Genomic DNA, 26347 nt, shown 5'->3' with positions numbered 1-26347 from the left:
AGAGAGAGAGAGAGAGAGAGAGAGAGAGAATGGGTACAGATCTGACCCCTTTCCTTTAAATACAAAAGACTTTTTTAAGTGGAGGCAAGTATATACTTCCAGTTGCCCAGAAACTAAAATCAGACCAGAGCAAAAACTGTGCTTCAGCTTTGAACTCTCTCAACCCCTTTCAACTGTGGTGTAGTCATCATATTTGTTATTGGTGTTGTTGTTAAGCTGACAATGGAGTATAATTTAATCATTTTAAATGAGCAAATGAAAAGTCAAATGGACAAATGATACGTTTAGGGACCCACAGAATGACACATTGGATTGTGCTGACTGCTACCTTCCCTTATGCTCAGAGCTGGGAACACCAGATTAGCAGCTGGCCAGGTCACCTGTTTTTCTCAGAGGTCCCAAACCAGGGCAGTCAAGGACAGTGACTACCACTGTAAAAAAGAGGTCAGGATGTAGTATCAGTCACTTCACTAAATATTTGTACTTCCATACACCACAGCCCTTCACCAACAGTCAAATGGAACAGAAAAATCTCATGGTGGAATTTCAACATGAATTGAATCTAGATCTACAGTTCTAGCAAGGGAGCTAGAATAAGAAAGAGGAAATTTTACATTTGTTAAATAAAGGAAACCCAAATAGTTACAACTGTGAACTTGTAAAGTTTCCATCAAGGGGCTGAGTAGCAGTGCACATAGAGGACCCCTTGAACAGCTACGAAAACAGCCAGAAAAAAAAGGGGGGAGTTGCTTCTGATGGCGTGGAAGCCAGGGTTTCAGGTGGAAGAACTTAAAAGTGAGTCAAAGCATTGGAGTGAAGAGCAATTCCTAACGACTTCAGCTCTGTTCCTGGATCTCCAGCCTACTCACAGCCTGGATATAGCAAAGTGATTCTGCCCAGCGAGTCACTGGTGGACTGATGCAGAACAACTAAGCCAGGATGTGAGTGGGATGCTCCAACAAGCCTTCAGCCCTTTCAGCGGAATGGTATCCTCCAGGTCAAGCAATACAAAAGAATTACTTTTGTTCCATATGACAGAATAGAGACAAGAACTCATTAAACTCAATGATGCTTAGGGGTCTGTTCAGCTGGAGGGAGGAGTCTTGCTAAAAATAAATAAATAAATAAATAAATAAAAATAAAAAAGGACAATGCTGCAGAGAGGGCCGAGAGGGTCCTGTTGTCTCTTGTTAACAAATACTGGAGCCTCTCTGCACCACACTTGTAGTCTTTAGCATCCATACCATTCAAAAGTAGAATGTCTATAAATCAGACCAGCCTCAAGGTGTCCCATAGGGAGTGTAATGGAAGTCCCCACAAGTAAATCCCCTCCAGGCAAAGGCAGAGAAGATGCTGGGCATTGAGGTGCCTGCTAGATGCCAGGAGAAGGGAGCAAACCACCCTCTTGAGCCCTATTTGAGTACCTCCTGCCCAGCCAGTCAGGGAGAACTTACTGAGCTCAGCTCACCTCCACCAACTCCACAGTGACTATCAATACCTTTCATGAGAGCAAAATGTGTGGCTGGGCTGACAGTAACCTCTTTGTAGGGAAAGGGATCCCAGGCTCTATTCTATGTGGTTAGGTATAGATGGTTTCCTGTTAGCCAGGTCAAAAACCCCTGAGATTCAATTTAGCTCTTTAGAGGGTGCCACGAACCCTCAGTGGGCCCTCCTCAATCTGTGGGAAACAGAGTGTTGGACAGATGGGCATGGATTCGGGTGGGAATTGACACACAGACCGGACATGAGAGAGTGTGTAGAATCTGAGTGTAATTTCTCAAATCGAGCATAAAACTTTTATACATAAGAAAAACAAAACAAAACAAAACAAAACAAGAAAAGCCAGGTGGGACACATCAGTTGAGTTAGTTACAATGACACAAAACAAAGGGATTGTATACATCAAAAGATGGCAGTGACCAGGCAGGCATAAAGCTAGTCTATTGTTAAACCCACCACCAGGGGTTCTTAGTAAATGCCTGATTATGCTATTTCTTTGGGCCTAGTGAAAAAACCTGTTTCAGGGAGGTTCCCTAACTCTTTCATTTTAAACCCAGCTTTTCACTAGGCCATAGTATATTCCCTTGTTTGGGTGAGACTGGCTACTAAGTAATCACTCTGCAGACTAGCCCTAGCTCTGTTCTTTGCAATGCCTAATTAGTTTCACCAGTCTCTACTAGAAGGTAATTTGAATGTTACTGAATAGGTAACCTTCTCACTGAATTCGTACTGAATTCCAAGCTTGTGGCTTCAAGGATTTTCTAGGATGTTGGAACACTGGTGGAGGCTCACCTATGATAAAATTCAGTCTTTAAAGGCACTTAAAATAAACAATACTGAAAGAGAGCATACACCATCCTAATGCAGGGGTAGGTTTGAGTATACGGGTTATGAGAATGCCAAGGTTCCAGGAGGCTGAGTTTCCTTGAAACTCTTTGCCCCGTGAGTGCTTCCAGGCCTCTCAGCCTGTCAAGCAGACTTTACTAGAATGGTGTGGCAAAAGGGGAAATCTTTTGGGCAAAATGACAAAAGGAAAGACTACTTACTCTTCAGGTCCACTCTATTCCATTTTCTAGAAAAATCCCGAGTGTTGAGGACTCAAAAGCCCTTGCAAAGTGATTGAGGGGTGACAAGAGAAGCTGGCATAGCCCTGGTGGAGTGAAGACTCAGGGCACCGATAAGAATGAGAGAGGTGACCTCTGTCTCTCAGATGAAGTGTCTGGGCTCCTGAAGTTCAGACTCCATGGAGGAGTTCCAGCACCTAAAGGCCACCAGGGGACAGGCTTTGCAGCCAGAAGGCCTTATGTCTCTGAGCACATAAGGAGGGAGACCAGATGGTGAGCAGGAAACCTGCCTTCTGTGTCATTTCTGTGGAAGAAAATGGGTACCCTTAAGCACCAAGAGAGAAGACAGAAGCCTTCCAGTGTCCAGATTCATATGACCCCAGGTTAGACGCTGATGGAGTCCCCATCTCCTTCACTCATGGAGTATTTTCTGGACAACTTTTTAGTATTGCCCAGGAAGAAGATGTACTTTACTGGGTTTTGGTGTATTAATTTCTCCTTTGTCCATCACAGGAAATTCATCATCCCTAGGAAACTGCTTTGGGGGAGATTAGGTAGTGGTCAGTTGAAACCATCTGCTTTCACAGCATAGATATCTAATGCCTATAAATGCCTATCAGTTTTTAAAGATGATATGTAAGCATCCTTCTTTAGTAGGTAAATATATTATAGTTAAGGTCTGAAAGAAACAATTCTTGAATTCTAATCGACACCACTTTTTAATATCTCAGTCTTCAGCCTACAGAAATAACTCGAGTCACCAACAAATACAATTCAGAAGCCAGTGAAAGAGAACATAACTCCAGGAGTAAAAGGAAGTGCATTTAAGGATGCCAGGTCTCTTTAGACTTGGGTTCCATGTCTCCGAAGTTCCCCTAACTTAGCCATCCTGATTCTTCTCCTGTGCCCTTGATGCTCTTAACCAATTGTCTAGAGCCTCAAAAACATATAGCATGACCTTACACTCTACATTTCAGTCCATACCTGATTGAATATCCTGCAGAATAACAACCCCAGACACATGTTTTATATATCCAGATAGTTACAACTGTGGAATATCTATCTGTCTGTCTGTCTGTCTATGTTCCATATGGTTCAAGCAATAAATTCATTAAATGAATAAAATATCAGTTGGAATGACTTATGAAAATGTGCCACTCTTAATGCTTTTGGTCTCCATCTTGCCACACTCCAGGCTGTTTTGCTATTATTTCCAGGCCTTCCTCTCACCTTAATTTAAATGGGTCTGTTTTCCTTGCTGCTGACTTCTCTGTTTCCAGCACAACGTGAAAAGTGATGCTTTGGTTGCCTTCGACTCTAGGAATTCACACAGCAGACAGTATAACTATTGAGGTTCGTTGTCTATTCATCTGTGAAAGCAGGTCAATGGTTCTGGCTATATTCATCTTATAGTTTTTCCAAAGGGAGTTAATATAAATAACTATGAAAACCTTAAATCATCATGGCACTACATCAACAGGTTGTGGTCACGCTAAGGAAGCCTGCTGCTTGGGTTCACAGCCTCAGAAGGTTCTTGACAAGAGCGTGTCCCCTGGGAGGTCATTGTTACCCCCCCCCCCCATTTACAGAGTGTGCATCAGCTTTACTAGTATACTTGTTTATTCTCTAACTTGAAGCTTCATTTCCACTCTCATCTCTCATGTTCCTTCTGCTCCTCTGTCGTAACTGATCCTTCTTGATATGTTGTTACTGTTTTTGCTGCTGAGGACTTCTCTCCCACAACTAGGTCCAAGGAAAACTTGACTTGTTTAGAATTGCCCCATAAAAGCAAGGTGACACCTGGCCCACCCATCACCTTTTCTGATCGTATACACAGGTGTTGTTCCAAGAAGCTTTGCAATAAAGCAAAGATAGAGGGAGTAGCTTCCTGCCCCTCCACAAATAAGTCTCAAGATCTCTATTCTTCTCTTACTTCACATATGCCCCTAGTAGTACCCTGCTCCAATAATGCAGAAAGAGCTCACCATCTTGAGCTGTTGTCATTTGTTCTCTTTAATGATCTTCTCTATTACTTTTTTTTTTTTTTTTTTAATTTTGATGCTGAGTATTGTCAATCCTATAGGTATAGTCAGCTCCAGGCCCATGAGAAGAATCTCATCACTCAGCGGGAGACTAATGTACATTCCTAATGTTTCACTCTCTCAGTGGGGTGAATTGAGAAAGGTAGGTACAGGGCATGTCTGTACCATGACACCAAGTCTTAAACACTAAATTGCATTTCTACCTGCCAGATTTTTTTTGCTTAAGAAGCCTTCTGCTGAGGTTTCCATTTTTAAACAGCAAGGCTTCCCTTTAGGATTTTGAGGCAATCTTTGTATGGAAATAACTCTTAGATCTGACTTCCAAATAGTAGTATTACATGGTTGCTCAATGTTTTTTCTTTTATATTAATGTTATTAATATGATAGGACACTTATAATAACATGCCAAATTACAGTGGGCTATACAAGAGAACTGTGATGTTTGAAATAGGCAGAGCTGGTGACACATTATGAACTTTCACTGGGGATATGGGGGCAACATTTAAGGCTATCCTTGGTTACATAAAGAGTTAAAAGTTAGCCTGGGCTACATGAGACCTTTCCCTACCCAGGTTCAAGACATTGGTAGAATTGGGCTTTATTTTCTTATTGTTTTATTTTTATTTTAATTTTATTTAATTTTATTTTTTTGCTTCAAGTTGAAATTTATACTTGGTAAGCAATTTGCCTACCCCAAGCTGATTCCATGTGAAGGGAAGAAAAACTTTAGTCTAGACTTCTCTCTAGTTCTTGAACTTCTCTCTTTTCTCATTTCACATGGTATCTCTCCCACAAGTGCTGATTTCACAAGTGCAAATTCTCCCTTTTAAAAATTTCTTTTATTATGAGAATATAATAAAACTATATAATTTCCCCTTCTTTTTTTTCCACTTCAAACCATCCTATATGCCCCGTCACCACATTCTTTCACATTCATGGCCTCTTTTTTTCCCCCGTGAATTGTAGTTGTGTGTATTTTTAAATATAGACTGCTCAGTTGGTATGTTTAGTGTATGTATGTCTTCAGGACATACCGTCTGATAATTGATAAGCAGTTGGTATGCTCTACCGTGGGAAGACCATTTCCCCTACTGTCAGCCTTCCTTAAGTATAGTGATATAAGTAATACTGATTAAAGTGTGACCTAATGACTTCGTTTTAATACCATTACTGCTAAAAGACCCTATGTTCAAATGATATCACTTTCTGAGGTATGAGGGCCAGGCCTACAACATAGCAATTTTGAGACTATAGAAAACCATGATACTAATAATGTAATTGGTCACATAAATACTTAACTTACTGTAGACTGTGGGTACAGTGTTATTAATTTTAAAATAAACTCACAGAAACAGTTAGTTCAAAAGTGAATTTAACTGTATGTCCAGGAAATAATCATACACAACAAATCTTTATTTAACGATGTGAGAAGTATGCTACAAGTACTCATTAAACCTCAATATTCTCCCTTGCCTCATTTTTTCTGGGCCTGAAGGTTCCACCACTAGGATTCTTTAGAGAACACGTTTTTATTAAGAACTAACTCATGCCTATTACTCTTCTCAGAACTGGAGATTAAAAATAAAATCACTGAAGATATAAACAAGCTAGCATCGTTGTTTCCCATGTGATTTTTACCAAAATTCCGGAGACTATAGAAAGCAATGTCATGAACAAATTAAGTTATGATGTTCAAAAGCTAGCGTGTGTATGTGCTTGTTTGTATGTGCATGTGCATGTGTTTTTGCACATACGTGTGTTTATATGTGTGTGTGTGTGTGTGTGTTGAGGATAGTCAGTTTAATATTGTTAAGTGTTTTTACATCTCAGTATGTCTTAAGTTAAGCAGCTATATTTTCTTAGCGTAATGAAACAGATCAGGTAAATATCACCAGGGAATGAGAAGCAAAATGAGAGATAGGACTTACACAAGGGGCACAGGGTAGGGACCATCTCCTTGGGACGTCTAGTCAGCTAACAGGAGCGTGGTCCACCCAAAAGGGAGAAGATGAAGAAAAGGAAGTGCTTCCATGGTGAAGTGAAGAGGCCCAAGGAGCGGTCCAGAAAGAAGTGAGTGAAGACAGGGAAGAGAAAGACTAATAGACAAGCACTTCTCTCCTCGGGATTCCTCTCTACTGACTTGTGAAACAAACGTGCTCGTCAAAGCCTGTCATGGAGCCTATTTCTGGGTCTTAACCTCATGCTTAAAACTTTACTTTCAAATACACGGAAAGATTTATTTCTCTATGTACAAGTAAATCTCATGCAGTGAGAGACTTGGGTACCTTAGTTGCTCCTGCGTGTATGTGAGGGACAGAGGAATCCTTGTTTATCATGTTTAATGAGCCTGGTGCTCAACAGGTACTTATTGGTTGTCCATGACCTGGGTCTTCTGTTGGCGGTCAGAGACAAAGAGATGAATGAAGCCGTGCACTTTGCACTCGTATCGTGGATCTTTTTAGCTTTAAGCTAAGCTTTTTCTGGTTTCCTGAAAGTACTTAGTAGTAAGCAAATAAAGATGCTATTAGACATGTATTTGATTTTTCTAAACTGTTTTAACTGAAGCTATTATTCCTTGGTGACTATATTTGGAACAATGTTTGAAAACCATTGACCCCCCCTTAACATACACTGGCTACGAGAAGAAGGGAAAGATGCGAGTATAAGAAACACGTTAATTATTAGACTTAGAAATAGTGATTCATCCTGAGGCATGAAGGCGTGGCATAATCAGACAAGGAATTATCAAGTTACAATTGTCAAAATGCCTTGAGCAAGCTGACCTCACTTGGTCTTCAAGTGCATTTGTAAGATGGGAGACTTAGACCGTATGTCTTTCCCTTTGATAGAAATTACATGGATAAAATATTATAGTGTGAGCCAGGCGTGGTGGCGCACGCCTTTAATCCCAGCACTTGGGAGGGAGAGGCAGGTGGATTTCTGAGTTCAAGGCCAGCCTGGTCTACAAAGTGAGTTCCAGGATAGCCAGAGCTGTGCAGAGAAACCCTGTCTCGAAAAACCAATATATATATATATATACATATATATATATATATATATGTATATATATTATAGTGTATGTGATAGTAACTTGGTGATTTGGACCTGTAGAGATGGCTCAACAGTTACAAGTACTTGCTGTTCTTCTAAGATCCTGAGTTCTCTTCCTAGCACCCACTTGGTAACTCACAGCTCTCTGAAACTCCAGTAGAGTCTCCTGAACCTCCAGTTCCAGAGAGTCCTTCATGGGTACCAGGAACATACATAATGTATGTGCAAGCAAACACTCATATACACGAAATAAATCTAAATAACAATACCGTTGGTAGTTGTAAAAATACTATTAATTATGGTGGTTAATATAACTTATGTGCTAAATGTAATTCCAAATATTTATGTAAAGATGTAATTTATATTTTAATAGGAAATAAAATAAGCCAGTGGCCTTAGTTTACTATGAAATGGAAAATTACAATCTATAACTACTTGTGAGTATACAAATATTATGAACATTTAAGATAGGCATAGTTTCTTTGATGAAAGTGAAAGAGTCTTAGTAGTTTGTATAATGGTCCACGCTGGTGACTCTGTGTTATCTCTGTAATCTCCATAGCAACGAACTCTGGTATAACAAGCAGCTGAATGTGATGTGGATACCAAAAGTAATTCAGAGCTATCTCAATGGAAATTCAGAAATGTGCTTGTAAAATGTGTCTGTAAAAGTTTGTCTCCACTCTGTTCTTAATTTGAAATTACCCTTTGGATATCACTCACTGCAATTCTTTTCTCTATTAAAAAGTAGGTTATTGCAAAGTGAAGTTGTTTTTTTTTTTCTTGGAAGCAAAACATAGTAAACATATCATTCCCAATTCACTTCAGGGGTCTTGTGTTTTTTTTTTTTTTTTAATTTTTATTTTTTCATGGAAAATTGTACTCTTAAGGAAAAGCTATGCTTATTGGACATTACAGAGGAAGCCAAACTGAGGCTGGGTCGCTTCTGAAAACATTCTCACCACCCCACGATGACCCAGAAATTCTCACTGGGCCTTATAAAGGTTTTGTCACCTCACGTACCATCGTGGGGAATGACTTTTAGATGCGTGATCCTCTGGGTTCTATCCAAACTACTTTCGCCAGCACTTTATTGTACTTTCATTTATTTATTGAAGGAAGTTTTTAGGGCGTGCTAACTTCAAACACTCACAAAACCAAGTAAATAGAGGCACAAAAATAACAAAACATCTTCCTCGGCTCAGACTGCTCATAGTTGAGTGGGCGAGATGACAGACAAATAATGACAGAGCTAAACACAGGACCAATGTCTCTTGGGAATGGTGAGAAAAGAAATATCACAAAGGAAATAGTGTCTGGCCAGTCTCTTCAAAGTAAGATTTGCTTTTCTTCTCCTCAAGAAGTCTGGAGAAGGAGGTCAAAATCCAAACACACACACACACACACACACACACACACACACACACACACACACACACACACACACACTACTGCTAGATACCAGTGTGTGGAAAGGAAATAGACAATGTTTCCTTGCCTCAAGCCTGATCTCATCCCTGAAACAAGACATTTTCGTGCTTATAAACATCATTATTTTAAAGTGTGTTTCTAATTACTGGGTAGGAAGTACATACACCCCAGCCCCTTCTGTGACAGTGGAGATCTATTAAAATTGTAACATACTTTCACTTTCTGCTTCTCCTTCTTAAAGGTGGTTATCTAAGGAAACTGTGCTCCCTGACTGCTGGTTTGCTCCTCTAGATATTGCGAAATTAGAGTTTCATTGAAAGATGGAAAGACCAGTATGTATTGAATGCCAATGCTCATTTTGTAAATTTATCATTCACTATGACAGACTCTCTTTCCTAGACTTTCTTGTAAATGTCAATTCATCGTGTCTAGAGCATTTAGATACCAATTGGCCTCATAATTAATGTGCTCTTAGCATATTCTCCTTCATCATCCAAAGAAATGCAAACTTGCATTACTTTTAATGAGCTCGGCCTGGTGAGCATCGTCTCGGTGGGAGAGGGGGACACGGTGCAGCACTCTGGATGGTTTTGTGCCCTTCATTTCTCTCTCTCTCTCTCTCTCTCTCTCTCTCTCTCTCTCTCTCTCTCTCTCTCCTCCCCCCTTTTGCAGATACAGAGGTCATGTTTCTGGACTGCTCAGGATCTGTATGTGAATTGTAGATCGATAGGTAAATTTGTCTCTCCCAAGCGGATTTTTCCAAATTATTCTCTTAACTGACAATAAACTGCATAACTGAATCACTTCGTATTATTCAAAGCTACTAGCAGCCTGTGTCTGTTTCAAACCACACGGTATCCCCACCACTAGCACCCCTGTACTCAGCCAAGGGGTGTGGACTGCAGACAAACACACCTTCATATTTTAAAGAAAAAAGATAATTTATGAAAGTCATTTCGTCCAATATTTCATTTTTCCTAAAGATCAGATCGAAGCCTGGCGTCTCACAGCCAGGAGAGGAGACTTGAACACAAGGCCTCTGTGGTGGGCCATGTTGACTAGTCCTTCATACCATATTTACAAAATCAAGTAGCTTTGGTCCTATGTGAAAAATCTGTGAGATTTGTGTGATTGCTGTTATTATTTTGTTTGTTTTTCTTTTAAAGATCTGGCCTGGAAGGAACCATTAGCTTAGTATACTTAAATAAATTTTGCTCCCTCTTCTCTTCATCTCTATCTTTCTCTGGTACTAGGATTTGAACTCAGATCTTCGTGGATAGTAGATTATGTGTGCTATCATTGAGCTGTCTGCAGACCTGCAGCCAACTAGAGTGAAAGAGAAGTAGAAGGAAACAATGTTTCTTTTTTTTTTTTTTTTTAAAAAAAAAAACTTTTATTAAATATTTTCTTTATTTACATTTCAAATTTTATTTCCTTTCCTCATTTCCCCTCTGAAAACCCCCATCCCATCCCCCCCTTCCCCTGTTCACTAACTCACCCACTTCTGCTTCCCTGTCCTGGCATTCCCCTACACTGAGGCATCGAGCCTTCACAGGACCAATGGCCTTTCCTCCCACTAATGTCCGACAGGGCTACCCTCTACTACGAGTTCTGATATGCTGAACACTGAAAGAATTTGCAGATTGAAAAAGGCAGAGACATACAAGACCTTAGGCTCCTTAAAACTAATTCCCATATTTCCATTCATTCTCATGGCTTTCTTGGTTTCTCTCCTGTCTTACCCTATACCTGATCTTGCCCCCATTTCCCCTCCCCTCTCCCACCCAGGTCCTACCCTCCCTTTGCCTCCCACAATTATTTTGTTCCCCCTTCTAAGTGGGATTGAAGAATCCTCACTTGGGGCTTCCCTTCTTGTTAAACTTCTTATGGTCTATGGGTTATATCCCGGGTTTTCTGTACTTTACGGCTAATATCCACTAATCAGTGAGTACATTCTATTCATGTCATTTTGGGTCTGGGTTACCTCACTCAGGATGATATTTTCTAGTTCCATCCACTTGCCTGAAAACTTCATAATGTCCTCATTTTTAATAGCTGAATAGTATTCCATTGTGTAAATGAGCCACATTTTCTGTATCCATTATTTGGTTGAGGGACATCCGAGTTGCTTCCAGCTTCTGGCTATTAGGAATACGTCTGCTATGAATGTAGTGGAGCATGTGATCTTGTGGTATGATGGAGCACCTTTTGGGTATATGCCCAGGAGTGGTATAGCTGGTTCTTCAGGTAAAACTACTTTCAATATTTTGAGTAACCACCAAATTACTTTCCGGAGTGGTTGTATCTACCAGTTTGCAATCCCACCAGCAATGGAGGAGTGTTCCTCTTTCTCTACATCCATGCCAGCGTGTGCTGTCTCTTCTTGAGTTTTTGATCTTAGCCATTCTGACTGATGACTAAGGATGTTGGATATTTCTTTAAGTGCTTCTCTTCTTGCTGTTTAGTTCTGTACCTCCTTTAAAAAATTGGGTTATTTGGTTTTTATGGAGGTTAAGTTTTTGAATTCATTGTATACTTTGGATATTAGCTGTTTACCAGATATAGGGTTAGTGAAGGTCTTTCCATAATCTGTTGGTTGCTATTTTGTCCTATTGATGGTATCCTTTGCCTTACAGAAGCTTTTTAGCTTCATGAGGTCCCATTTTGGGGTGGGGTAGGGGGTAGGGGGTAGGGGGGACCCCCTAGAAAGTTGGAGAGATCTGGGATGTGAAAGATTCCCAGGAATCAATAGGGTAACCTTAGTCGAAATGTCCAACTGTGGAGAGAGGGAACCCGAAGAGGCTACCTCTGGTAGATAGACAGGGCCCCAAGTGGAGGGTCAGGATTAGCAACCCACATTCAAAATTCATGACCCAGAATTGTTTCTGTCTAAAAGAAATGCAGGGTCAAAAATGGAGCAGAGACTGAAGGAAATGTTGTCCAGTGACTGGCCCAGTGTGTGATTCATCTCATGGAGGTGCAGGGCACCAAGGCCTGACACTATTACTGATGCTATGTTGTGCTTACATACAGGAGCCTAGTATGACTGTCCTCTGAGAGGTCCTACTAGCTGTTGACTGACACAAATGCAGATACTTACAGCCAACCATTAGACTGAAGTTGGGGACCCCTATGGAATAGTTAGGGGAAGGATTGAAGGAGCTGAAGGGAATGGTGACTCCATAGGAGATCAACAGTCTCAACTAACTGGCACCCCTGGGAGCTTCCAGAGACTAAGCCACCAACCAAAGAGCATACATGGGCTGGTCCAAGGCACCCTGTCACAAGTACTGGCTTGTCTGGCCTCAGTTGGAGAGGATGCACCTAATCCTGTAGAGATTTGAAGCCCTGAGGAAGGGGGATGTCTGGGGCGGTGAGGGGGGGTATAGTCTCAGAGGCAAAGGGGAGGGGGAATGGGATGAAGAAATGTGGGAGAAGGACCTGGGAAGGAGGGCAATGTCTGGAATGTAAATAAATAAAATAATTAATTTTAAAAAAGTAATTCCCAGGCTGCTTAAACTATATAATTTAGGTACCTGAAGGAACCAGGTTCAGGTTTTAGAAAAAGTGACCTCTGCCCATTTGTTAAGCCACGCCCCTTTGAAGGTTCTTGGTCTTATAGCTGGTATAAAAGCTTAGGGAGTAAAAGGCTCTATGAATCTGTGTAGAAAACACAACATAGACTACACATTGGAGGAATGTTAATCACAGGGGTCTATTTTCTTAAAGGGAAGGAAATGAATGAAGCCTGAAAACCCAAAATGTTGGCATGACCAACAACCAGTAGTCAAACAGCCCGGTGATCCTATGCTCTTCTGTTAGGAGCCAATCTCCTCCAGAATCCGCCCCAGTATCCTGAGCACTGTTTAGGCCCTAACTCTGCAGTGACCAGAACATATTCGTATGAAATAGTCCTCATTTCCTTTGCAACCTCCCTCAATAGAATCTACCTTTATGCTTATCACAGATACCCCTCCCCCCAGACCCCAGCCCTGAGCTCTGTTTATCAACTGATAGAACTGATTCTTATCGAAAGGTCACAGGCCACAAGTTGTATTAGGCTTAAATGTGTAAGGAAAGGAAGCTGGGAGGTCAGTCTCTGAAGGGCTATGACCCTGTGTCTGCAAAGATGGCACTGTCCTGAGTTTCATTCTTCATGTCTCACAGGGGTATGGGGTGTGGGTGTGGGATGTGAGTGTGGGTAGGGAGGTGGGGTGGAGGGTGTCCCTGAAAAATCTCTGTTGAATTTCAATATATTGAATATATTGAATATTATTTGTTTTATTAATGTTTTCCCTTTCAAGTTCTATAATTCACGTCAGAAATTTAAAGTCAATGATATATTTATTATTTTAAAATAACATGACTCTCCACAATCCAACTTAGGTTTTTTGCTTGTTTTGTTTTGTTGTTTTCTTTTTTTGTTGTTGTTGTTTATTTTTAAACAGGGATTCTCTACATAGGCCATTGGGAACTCACTGCATATGTGGGCCAGGCTGGCCTCCGACTCAAAGAAATCTCTCTCTCTGCCTCTGAGTGCTGGGATTAAAGGCATGAATTACCATGCTGGCCTCATACTCAGTCCTATACCTAAGTTAATAAAGGCCTATGAGGGATGCACATCTCCAATGGGGATGTTAAACACAGTTCCCTCACCTTCCCCTTGGAACTTACCCTTCACGCGTGGGATCCCCATAAAGAATCCCTTTGGATCATCTTCTGTACTAAGGACCTCCCTTTTTTACCTCCGTGTCCCTGAGATGTGGGCTCCACGTTCTCTGCTCATTGCGGTCCTCCTGGACCATCAAATGTTCTTCAGCATGGCCACAGAACGCAGAGACTCTGTTGTCTGCTGCAGGTATTTCCCTTTGGTATAAAATTTCATTTCTGATATTTGAGCAGTAATACGGGGTTTGGGCCGCTTCTTCGGAACCCACAGCACAATATTTGACAAGAGGATACAGGAAAAAAAAATGAGTCTCACACTTCAATCTGTACAGCAGTTTTAGTGAGAACAAAAAGCATAGCATCTGGGGAGAAACTCCATTTCCAATCTGATCCGACGTCTGCTGCTGGAGACAAACAGGGCCTAAGTCGGCTGGTAACCTTCTGTCACTGGATGTGCCCCAGAAAACCACCTGAGACTGTTCAGGTATACCTGTGCTCAGAACTCATAAAACAAACTGCAAAGCCCTCATTTATCACCTCAAAGGGGATGGAGCTAAGCGAGAAGTGTCCGTGAATAAATACATACATATGAATTCTGAGCTTTTAACTTCCTGCTTCTGTGTAGCCTGCAGTTCTTACACCAAGATCGAGGTTCTGGGGTGCTGCTTCCTTGATATCAAGCTGTGTAACAGAAGTTTAGCCAAGTAGAGAGGGTTGGAAGCCACATATCCCAGTACCTATCTGGCCCACTAGGAGTTGTTCTCTTATGGGCATTTAGAAATGATGTGGACTTACCAGTACTATTTTTCAAAATAGCTAGTCCTCAAAACAAATCACAAAAATGGCCTCCCCAACAACTGAATGTGTAACTTTGTATCACATTCTCCCAGGTCACTGTATGAAAGTATAAAAGGTGGCATTTTAGTTAAGGTTTTACTACTATGAACAGAAGCTATGACCAAGGCACCTCTTATAAGAACAACATTTAATTGAGGCTGGCTAATGGGTTCAGAGGTTCAGTCCATTATTATCAAGGGGTGGGGGAAGCATGGCAGCGTCCAAGCAGACATGATGCAAGAGGAGCTGAGAGTTCTACAACCCCATCTAAAGGCAGCTAGGCAAAGACTCACTTCTAAGCAGCTAGGACAAGGGTCTTAAAGCCCATGCTCCAGCAGGGACACACTTCCTCCAACAAGACCTCCTAACTGGCAGTCTTTAGATCAAGCAGATTCCAGCCACCACGGGTGGTAATGACAAAGAAGATTGATCCAGAGATGCGCACCTTTTTCAAACACACCTCAGACCTCATTTGCACTCATGATTGAAACAGCAGCATTGCCAGCTCCTTTGTGCACCCAGACAGGGCTTGCTTTGGGGGGGTCCTGGGAATCTGCAGAATCACGATCAAGACGAACTCCTAGGACACCTGACTTAACAGTTTAGAAAAGCACAAGGGTGGCCCAAGCGAGGAGTCTCCGTTTCAGACAACTGGAGTGCTGCAGAGGAGCCTTGGGTGACTGGCTGAAACAGCATGACGACCAGATCTCACAATATATTAATATTAATATCTACCTTCCCTTTTATCTCTTCCATTCGACCACGTTGAAGTCAACACTGTGGATCTATCACACTGGGTTGAAAGTCATGATGCTTTGGCAGCTTTATGGTCTGAATGTATGCAAATGGGGAACCTCTGTCCTTAGAGCAAACCATGAGCTTGACTTTGGACAGGTAGCACTTGGTTTCTAAGGTGTGCCTATCGCTTAACATGTAGGGCTCCTAGATGCTGAGTTCTCAGGGACTGAGACGACCGGGAAGCCTTAGTAATGGACAAAATTCTCTGTGATTCTACTTCTGTATCAACATCTGACTCCTCCTAGGGGAGAGATACTATTAGGAACAGAATCTGAATAAGTAATTAAATAATGGTTATACATTCACTTCCTATTGAAACTCAAGAGCAGGCATCTTCCTGAGGAGTCCAGCTCAGTTAAGGATTCATCATGGATTCTGAGGTTATTTTTATACAATATAGACTAGGATTTCAATTTGAATATACTGTATGTGCTTTAATTTTTTTCATGGATGTTTCCTTGTTTAATATTCATAATAACTCTACAAGGTAGATATTACTTTGATAATTATTTTATTACTATTTTGATAATAGCTTTGTACTTTGTGGGTTATTCAATTAAGAAATGTTCATTAAAAGAACTAGGGATAGGGCTCAGTGGTTAAAGGCCTTGCTGTGTAATCAGGAGGATGAGAGGTCAGTTCCCTAGAACCCATAGTAATGTCCTGAGAGTGTGGAAACCTGTCTACAATTCCAGCACTCCGTATGCAGAGACCAGGGATCTTTAGAGAAGTCTGGCTGCAGATTAGTTCAACTGAAAGACGCTGCAACAGTGAATAAGGGAGAGGAAGACAGGGAAGACACCTAATGTTGCCATAGAGCCTTCACACATACATGCATGTGTGTGTGCGCGCGCGCGTGTATGCGCACGTGCACACGCACGCACGCACGCGCGCACACACACACAAACCTTTTTAAAAAAAGCATTTCTTAAATATAGAACTGTGTTTACCAGATTTATGCCTTACCTACCCTGTTCCAAATGCCAGTCTCCTAGTCCCTATAAACTGTGAATGTGTAAGAGTTACATGGATAAAGATTAGGTTAGAGATGAAAATGAGATTGTTTATTAGATGCTAATTTCTTAAGTATAGATCTTATTCGAGATTAACCAGAAAGGGGGATTTACTCTGCCAGTGCAAGAGGTCCTTAGAAACTGAAGACTGAGAGAAAAGAAACGTTACCATGAAGCTATTGTACCAGGTACTGAGGGTTGGGAAAATAGAGGAATGAGACCAAGCGTTAAAGGATGCAGGCAAGCTCTCAAAGCCAGAACAAGCAAAGTGGTAGGCTCTCCTTTCTGGCCTCCAGAAAGGAGTATAGTCTGCTTGAAACTTTGCTACTTGCCCAGATGGATTTTCTTAGACTTGCAAGACAACTTACTCACATTCTGTTTCGATCAAGAAAATAGTGTGGGTAAGGAAATCCTATGATTGGCCGCTTTAATCTTTCAGAGGAAAACCTCTTTTGAAAGTAGTTTGTATGTGTCTATCACACTGAAATGTGTATGTTGGTTATGATTTAGCTTTCTGAGACATTCTAAAGCATAAAAATGTATACTGGGGTTTGGACTGCAATGATACTGGTAGGTTCTTGATACCGGAAAGCTTGGTGGCCCGAACACCAAAGGGACCCAGCTTCCTTTGTCTTTAAGCCATTTTCTTACTTGTGATTTTTCTTACTCTCTATTATATTCTTAGTTCTTTATTGTAGAGAGAACATCTTGTGTATTGTATGAATGTATCACCTGTCAATAAAAAGCCTATGGCTTATGGCTTAGGCAGGAAATGGGAGGTGGATATCTGGGAGGAGAAAGAATTCTGTGATAGATCCAAACGTGGGAAACAGGAAGATGTGAAGAGATGGACACATGGTACCTGAATACAGATAACCAGCCATATGGCAGAATGTAAGTTAAAATAAGTGAGATATTTTAGTTATGATCTAGTCAGATTAGAGCCCAGCTCTATGGCCAAGGTATTTCTATCTAGTTTTGAGTCTGAGTCCTTTTTCTGGGTGCTTGGGGGCTGGGAGAAAGAAGTAGATCTAACTTCAACATTCTATACATTTCTTCTAGTCACTCACTAATCCTATTTAATGATCATACTGCTTTTAGAAAGTAGAGGTGAAGTTACATTTCATTCAATTCAGAAAATGCATTCTTAGTACTACTCATATTTTTACATATATCCTTGGCCTTTCATAGATAGAACATAATATGAATGTAGATTTTTTAGAATTTAATTACACATTTGATACACCTTAAGTATTATTTAGTGCATTGTTCTATAGACACCTCTTGGAATCTGGCCTAATAGATAAAACACTATATTTTAACTCAACAGGGGAGATTTTATCTCACACAGTTTCCACTAACAGAAGAAAAAGGGGCCTTAAATTTTTTTAGAGCAGAAGTAGACACAGAGTAAGATGTGGGATTTTCTAATCTTAGAGACATTTGAATGAAGATTGATTACCTGACTTCAGAACTGGTAAGTTAAAACTACACACTCAACATAGCTCTGGGGTTCTACTCTGCTTGTCATCCAGTTTTGAATAGCTCTCTCTCCTGCTGTACCCAGCACTGAACACCAATTGTATAATACTCTGGCATCCAGGTTGGCATATATTCCTGGTGAAGTTTTCTAGGAAGAGTTGGAAAGCTAGTGGGAATATTCATACATGACTAGTCATACATGACTCATGACTTACCCCTGGATTAAATAATCCTGTGCTCAAATATTGAATGATGAGACCAAAAGCATAAGAAAATCTAGAAAACAGATATAAGATATTATCCAGTTAAGCAATACAGACTTGCATGTTATACAGATTGTTTGAAAGCTTTCATTTGAACCAAGAAAAGGCCCAGGTATTTATATAATGACATTACTACTTTTGGTCTACCTGCCTGGCTATTGATAACAAATGCCAATGTTCTGAATAAAGTGATATTTTTCTAGTAAAAGCTCACAATTATCATTAAAATACATTTTTTAATTTTTATAGGAGTACGTATATATGAAACATGACCTTTCTAAAACCACAAACCAGTTCTATTGGAAGTCATGGCTCCTTATTGGGTTCTCCATTCCCTTGAGAGTTATAGTTAATGTCTCATCTCTATAATGGAAAGGAACCTAACTGAATCATATAAAGCCCCTCTTTTATGATGTTAGGAATAAGAAACCAATCGGTAATTTTATTATTTTTGTACACTTAAAATATTTTACCTAATCACCCAAAATAAGGAAATTTATTAATCATCCCCATAAAAACCATAATTGGGAGTGACTACAGAAAGAGAAACTTGGATATCCTTTATAAATCTATTTCAAGCAAAATTAGATTGATTTTTTAAAAATAAACATCAATAAACACTATATTTTTTGTTCTATAGCAGGACTCTTGATAAGGCAATGCTCACAGAGGGAAATTTGGTGTGCATGAAGAATTTTAGATTAGTTCTTGGGTAAATAAAATCACTATACATGTTGAAAATAACTGGTTGCCAGAGATGACTCAGAAACTCAATCCATTGGCTGAGAGGCTGATAAAGGCTTTTGACTAAGAGTGTCCAAGTTTAAGCCTCATATTGGAGCCATCTGTGGAATTTTGAAATGTTCTGAGTCCTGGGCCATACATACCGTCAGAGCAACTGAGTCTTGGGGAGGGGGGACCATGTTTTTTGTTTTTTGTTTGTTTGTTTGTTTTTGTTTTTTGAGGTTCCCAAGTAATCCCAAGAAGTACCCAAGGCTGGACCCCTGCTGTGTGACCAGTGAATGGCATTTGATCTTTAGGCATATCAGAGAGTCCAGTGTGTATTCAGTAGGATGTATGTGTAAAAGAGCTGAAATTTAGAACCTTGTGAAGTTCTAAATTTTATAAAGGCACAGAGTTGGCACCACACACTGTTCAGTGGCAGTGAGCAGGTGGGTACTTTGTGATCACTGAAGAAGTAAATAAGAACTTCCCAAGCCCACTTGAATGAAACTGTCCTTTCAGTAACTTCTGACATCATAGTTATTATCTCGTGCTTCTTAATAATAACTGAAAAATCAAAGCAAGCCCTTATCCTGAGGATAATGAAGGAGGAAGGTCAGCAATTACTTGCCTGTTACAACAGGTTCCAAGTCACCTGTGAATCACAGTAAGTTGGCAAAGAAACATTGGTTTCTAAGGAACTTGGCTTCCATACAAAATTGAGGACTCTTTAAACCAGTAACCATGGGACATTCGAAAGAGGCTGAAATTGTTTCTAAATGAAGAAAATGTCCACTCTACTCAAAGATAAGTTCTACCTCATACATACCACATTCTTCTCTCATCACCTTGATCCTCTCCTCCCTTCTCCCTTCCCTTCCTCCTGTGTTTATTTAAACTGAATGGTGCAGATAAGATATGAAAGTCTTGTTTACAAAAAAAAAAAAAAAAAAAAAAAAACCAAACCAAAAACAAACAAAAAACCCTTCTCAAATATTTGAGAATAAAGGTCACAGCTGAGTTCTACTTTTTATTTTCCTACAGTAATTCATATAATATTATGCTACTGAGAAAATACAGATTGGTTTTAAGGAATGGACAAGAAAATCCCATTCCCCTGCCAGCGGGAGTGATTATACCTTCGAACTTATGCTCTCCTGCTTCCAACACCTATCAAAGTCATTATTCAGGGAGCATAGGTGAGTGGAGGGGTTTGTGTGGGAGAAACTGGTAAACAGCTGGGGATCCAGGTGCTCCGCATTTAAATTCTGTGGTGCAGAAGTGTTTCCCTCATTACATGAAACTGTCACATTATCATTTTGCCTAATGATACCGTCATTATCATATTCACTTGAGTGACAAAATGCCAGATTCATGCCATCAATTTTCTGCAGAGTCTTTCTAAATCAAAGAGCCCTTCCTTTTTAAATGCATCAAATTATTATGGTGAGCTCAAAGAGCCGAAAGAGGATGCAGTAGTGATATTCAAAAATTTCAAGCTATCTTAGTCCTTTCCTCTAGTTCATACATTAAATTTAGTTTTGCCAAGATTTAGCCATTTAAGTTTGAATTATCCTGAGTTTAATTATGCATATCAAGATGAATATTTAAGTGTGAAAATTGCAATCCCAAGAAATGATAAGAAAAATGTAAACACAATTTGGAGAGGAAGGACTAAAATAAATATTCTTATTTTACCAAGCTGCTGATCTGTAATCAAATCTCTCCGAATGAATTAAAAGAACACATTTTATTTCCATGTATTTAAAAATAATAGCTTGTCTGCAAACATATTATACTAAGTATAGTTGGTGGAGATTATAGGAAAATGGTTAAATGTGTTGACAAGTCTCCAATAATTTGTTTTAGGAAACAGAAAGCAAGCCAAAAGGCAAGATATTCAGTTAGGGAGAAAGCGCAGTCATTACAGTACGTGCCTCAAAGGATAAAGATCTGAGTTCAATCCCAAGAATCCATGTAATAAGCCAAGTATGGTGCTGTACCTGTCATCCCAGTGCCGGGAGGTGGAGACAGGCAGATCCCTGGGAACTGCTCTAGGTGCAACACTCAAGGCTATCTTCTTGTCTCCATTTCCATACACATGCACATATATGTCCTCCCTCACACACATCAACATGAACTCTCGCATATACACAGTAAAAAAAAATTAGAAAGGCAAGATGTGTTTATTGTTAAAGAAGTAGGACCTGAATTAAAATACCCAGAATGTCTGATCCACTTATATATGCAGTTGGCTACCTTTCTCCTCAAAGCCTTACTTCAGTGCACTGTAATTCCCACTTCTGTATGTAAATGTGAGTGTGTATGTGTGAAGGCTGAAGTAACAATATGTCTGGCACACAGTAGGTACTCAAAACATAGTTGGCTATTGTTTTTAATAAAAGGACTATTATATGTTATGCTGAATTATGTTATCATTATAAGGTAACTTCATTTTTCTACTTATATGACTTTTAGGTTAAGGGGAAGAGAAGTCAAAGACTTGAAATTTTATCTGATACTAGAAGATTTTTTTTTTTTTTTAAGTCCTGTGAGTTGAGCTAGAACATGTGGGGTGGCAGTTCAACAGGCTGTATTTATATTGCTCATTATGCATAAGGTGAATGATTGCTCATTAGGTAACTAGTTGCATCAGTACAATTGTACTCATTAAGTGGGAATTGATTCATTTGAACCTCCCCACTCATACAAGAGTAATACCTTGATCGTTTGAGATGCCTTAGTCCTCCACTGGCCCCCTTGCACAGCCATGAACTTAGAAGATTATTGGTTACATACTTTCAAAATCCATATTTCTTAGGCAGCTCTCAGGGTACCTATTGGCCTCTCCTTCCTCAAGTCTCTATGGTTCTCCCATGGCCTGCCTTAGTTATCTTTCAAACTACCTAGCAGAAGGATCTTTCTAAGATAGCTTGTCACCTCCTTGGACTTGTCTTCACTCCATAGAAATCTAGTTTTCCTCACATCATAGGATCGCTGACAAAACTAAAAAAATAAATTAAACCATCTTTTGAGCAAAGCTTTAGTGAATACAAACTTCTTACCTTTTGCCTTCTTACCTTTTATTTTATATATTTATATACATATATATATATATATATATAAAGGCATAAGTGGTAACTAAGAACCTAAGAAGAAATTGCCAAAAAAAAGTAATGTGTAAGGAAGGCAGTATGGCAGCAAGGAACATGGAGAAGGTCTGGTGGCATATTGAATCTGTTCTTCATGGAGCCTTTCCTCCCCTATTCAGCACCCTCACTATTCAGCACCCTCGTGTACATGCCTCATGTAGGAATGTAATACTCAAATTTGGATAGCTGTCAGCAGAATTAAGAGGGTATTGATTTAATCTGATTCTAGATTCAGAAATGGGGTCATCGAGAAATGCTTATTGTTAGATAAGGTTATTATATCACCTGTGGGTTGGTCTAGTAGCTTTATAAGCAGGAGTGAGGCATACAGGTATACATGCATGTCCATAGTAAGAGATTACTATGTGATATTCAACTCTGTCAACAGGAAGGTCATCACCAAACAATGCTCTTTAACCTTATATCTTCATAACCATGGACCTAAATAAACCAGTTGTCTTTATAAAGTAGATATTTCATTTTACTAAAGCAGCTGAACATGAAACTGGGGAAGGCAATGAGGAATCTGTGGAAAGAGAACTCTAAGTAGAGGGAAGAATCGATGTAAAGACCCAGCAGCAGCAATCAATGTGATCTATTTGAACAAAACAAAACAAAACAAAGAAACAAAAAACTAACAGAAGCAGTCATTAAAATCTCCCAATAAAAAAAGAGCCCAGGACCATATGGTTTTAATGCAGAATTCTACTAGACTTTCAAAGAAGAGTAACACCAATACTCCTCAAATTATCCCACAAAATAGAAACAAATGGAACATTTCCCAGTTCATTTTATGAGATCATAGTTATCCTGATACACAAGCCATATAAAGACAACACAAAGAAAGAGAATTTCAGATCAACTATAGACCTTATGAACGTAAATGTAAAAATTCTTAATAAAATATGTATAAACTGAAACCAAGAATGTATCAAAGAGAACATTCACCATAATCAAGCAAGCTTCATCCCAGATATGCAAGGATGGCTTAATTTTTAAAAAAAACGGATAAATGTAATCCACCATATTAACATACTCACATATTATCAAAGGCACATGAACATTTTATTAAATTTAGAAATAGCCTTTGACAAAATCCAGCACCCCTTCATGATAAAAGTCTCGAAGAGATCTGGGATACAAGGGGCACACTTCACCATAATCAAGGTAAATTACAGGAAGCTCATAGCCTATGTCAACTTAAATGGAGAGAAAGTCAAAGCAATTTCACTAAAGAATAAGACAAGATTGATTACCCTCACCATACCTATTTAATATAGTACTTGCTATCTTAGCTAGAATAACAAGTGAAGGAAACAAAAAGGTACAAATTTGAAAGGAAGAATTAAAAATATCATTATTTATAGATGATAGGATAATATACATAAGTGACCCTAAAATTTTTACCAGATGAAAACTCTTACAGATGATAAACACTTTCAGCAGAGTAGCCCAAACAAAATCAACTAACAAAAATCTGTAGTCCTCTTACAAATGACAAATATACTGAGAAAAAAGAAATCAGACACAAAACCTTTCACAATAGCCTTAAATAATATAAAATATCATGGAGTAACTATAACCAAGGACTTTTGTGATAAAAAGTTTAAGACACTGAGGAAAGAAATTGCAGGAAATGAAAGATCTCCCATGCAAATGACTCTGTAGGATGAACACAGTAAAATTACTCATCCTACCAAAATCAATCTACAGATTTATGGAATTTGGATGTAATCTACATCCAAATTCCAGCACAATTCTTCACAGACCTTGAAAGGACAATTTCCTGCTTTGTATAAAAATACAAAAAAAAAAAAAACAGGAGATCCAAACAAACTTGAATAATAAAAGAACTGCTGGAGGCATCGTCATCCCTGATTTCAAGTTGTTCTATTGTGCTATAGTAATAAAAACAGCATTGTAATGGCACAAAAACAAACATGTTGAACAATGAAATAAAAGTGAAGACTCAGAAATAAATACACATACCTATGGACACCTGGTTCTTGATAAAGCAGTCACAAACACACACTGGAAAAGAACAGCATCTTCAGCAAATGGTGCTGGTCAAATTGGAAGGCTACATGTAGAGAATTCAAGTAGATCCATACTTTTTACCTTGCACTAAATTTAACTCAGAGAACTCAACATAGAACCAGATGTACTGAACCTGACAGTAGAGAAAGTGTTAAATAATCTTGAAGTCATTGGCACAGGAGAAGACTTTCTGAACAGAACACTGTTAGGATGGGCCTTAACATCATTATATGGGCATTAATAAATGGACCTCATGAAACTGCAAAGCTCCTGCATTAAAGACATCATCATTTAGGCAGAGAGGCAGCCTACAGAATGAAAAAAAAAGATTTTTTTAAAACTAGTTCCACTTTTGATAGAGGGCTAATATTGAGAATATATTAAGAATTAAAACAGGGTACAAATCTAAACAGAGAATTCTCAAAGGAGGAAAATCAAGAAGATTTAAATAAAACACTGAAAAAAAAGTTCAACATCCTTAGCCATTAGGGGAATGCAAATTAAAGCTCCTCTGAGATTTCATCTTACACTGGTCAAAATGGCTAAGTTCAATCAAACAAGTGGCCAAACTATAGAGCAAGAGGAAGAGTCATTGCTGGTTCCTCAGGAAGATGCTAATCACTCTCCATCAAGATCCAGCTATACCACTCTTAGGTAAACATCCAACTGTCACTTGATCCCACCACAGAGACACTTGCTCAACTATAGGCATTGTTGAGCTGTTTACCATACCTTGAAGTTGGAAACAACCTGGATATCCTAGAACAGAAGAATGAGTAATGCAAATGTGGTACATTTACACAATGGACTATTAAAACAGCCACTAAAAAAGTGAAACCATGAAAGTGTCAGGTAAATGGATAGAATTACAAATTCCTCCTGAGTGAGGTAAGCCAGACCTAGAAAGACAAATGTGTTATGCATTCACTTATATGTGGAGATTAGCTGTTAAATCCATGATAACCAAGCTATAATCTGTGGAACAACAGAGGGTGTGTATAGAGTAAGGGGATAGGCTGTGGCAAATATATCTCCTTATGAAAGAGAAATAGAATAGATAAATATGGATGAATGGGAGTGGACTATAAAAAGAGAATTAAGTAGAGATGGGGGCAAGAGGTGGGTGAAAAAGGGAATCTGAGGAGAGACAGCCTAAGGGTCATTTGAGGAATAATATGAAAACTATAAAAATCTATAGCAGCATCTTAAAATGTATGCATATATGAAGGCTATCTCAATCAATAGCCAAATCATGAAAGACAGAGCCCCAGAGGGTCATCTCTTGTCACCAAATGAAATGTCCAGTCCTGGCACTGTGTTACATCTAGTGGAGTTGTTGGCCAAAGGGGTTCCATAGGAACCCCCAAACAACCCAGACTGTTGCCAAGACTATAGCTTTCTTTCCACAGTCTGACAGCAAGGCCCCATTGCTGAAGATAACAACCACACAGCTTACTGAACATCAAGTGCTGAACCAGTTGAACTGGTCCATTCATATAGCCTTCAGACCTACACAGTAGCATCTTTGGTAGAGTAAGGTACTCTGCATGCTACAAAAAGAAATATGAGCACCATGCCAGCCACAAAACCCTTTATCTACAATGGTGCTCTGTCTGCAAGATATGCTAGTGCAATGGTGGCACAAAGCTTGTGGAAGTGACCAACCATTGTCTGATTTGACTTAAAGCCCACTTCACTAGGTGGAACCTGTCTTAGGGTTTCCATTGTGAAAAGGCACCATGATCAAGGCAACTCTTATAAGGACAATATTTAACTGGGGCTGGCTTACAGGTTCAGAGGTTCAGTCCATTGTCATCATGGCAGGAAACATGACAGTGTCCAGGCTGGCATGGTGCTGGAGAAGCTGAGAGTTCTACTTCTTCATCCAAAGGAAGCCAGGAGCAGACTGGCTTCAGGCAGTTAGGAGGAGGGTTTCAAAGTCGACCCTCCACAGTGACACACTTTCTCCAACAAGGCCATACCTCCTCATAGTGCCATCCCCTTGGACCAAAGATGTTCAAACCACCACAGAACTCATACATGACATTGCTCGAGTAACCAAGATCCTGAGAATACATATCCCAGGGACCTAGGTAAAAAAATCAAGTACTACCAATGGATTTCTGCTATACTCATCAATTATCACCTTGTTCAGCCATCATCAGAGGAGTTTACTTCTAAAGATGGCAACCAATGAAGAGACCTGAAGCCAGACATTATACTGAGAGTGAGAGACCTCGGAACACTCAGCAATAAATAGGATGTCTCCATGAAATCCCTCCCCCC

The sequence above is a fragment of the Mus pahari genome, chromosome 2 (genome assembly GCF_900095145.1).
Source record: "Mus pahari chromosome 2, PAHARI_EIJ_v1.1, whole genome shotgun sequence".
NCBI lineage: Eukaryota > Metazoa > Chordata > Mammalia > Rodentia > Muridae > Mus > Mus pahari.
This window is presented reverse-complemented; position numbering follows the sequence as displayed.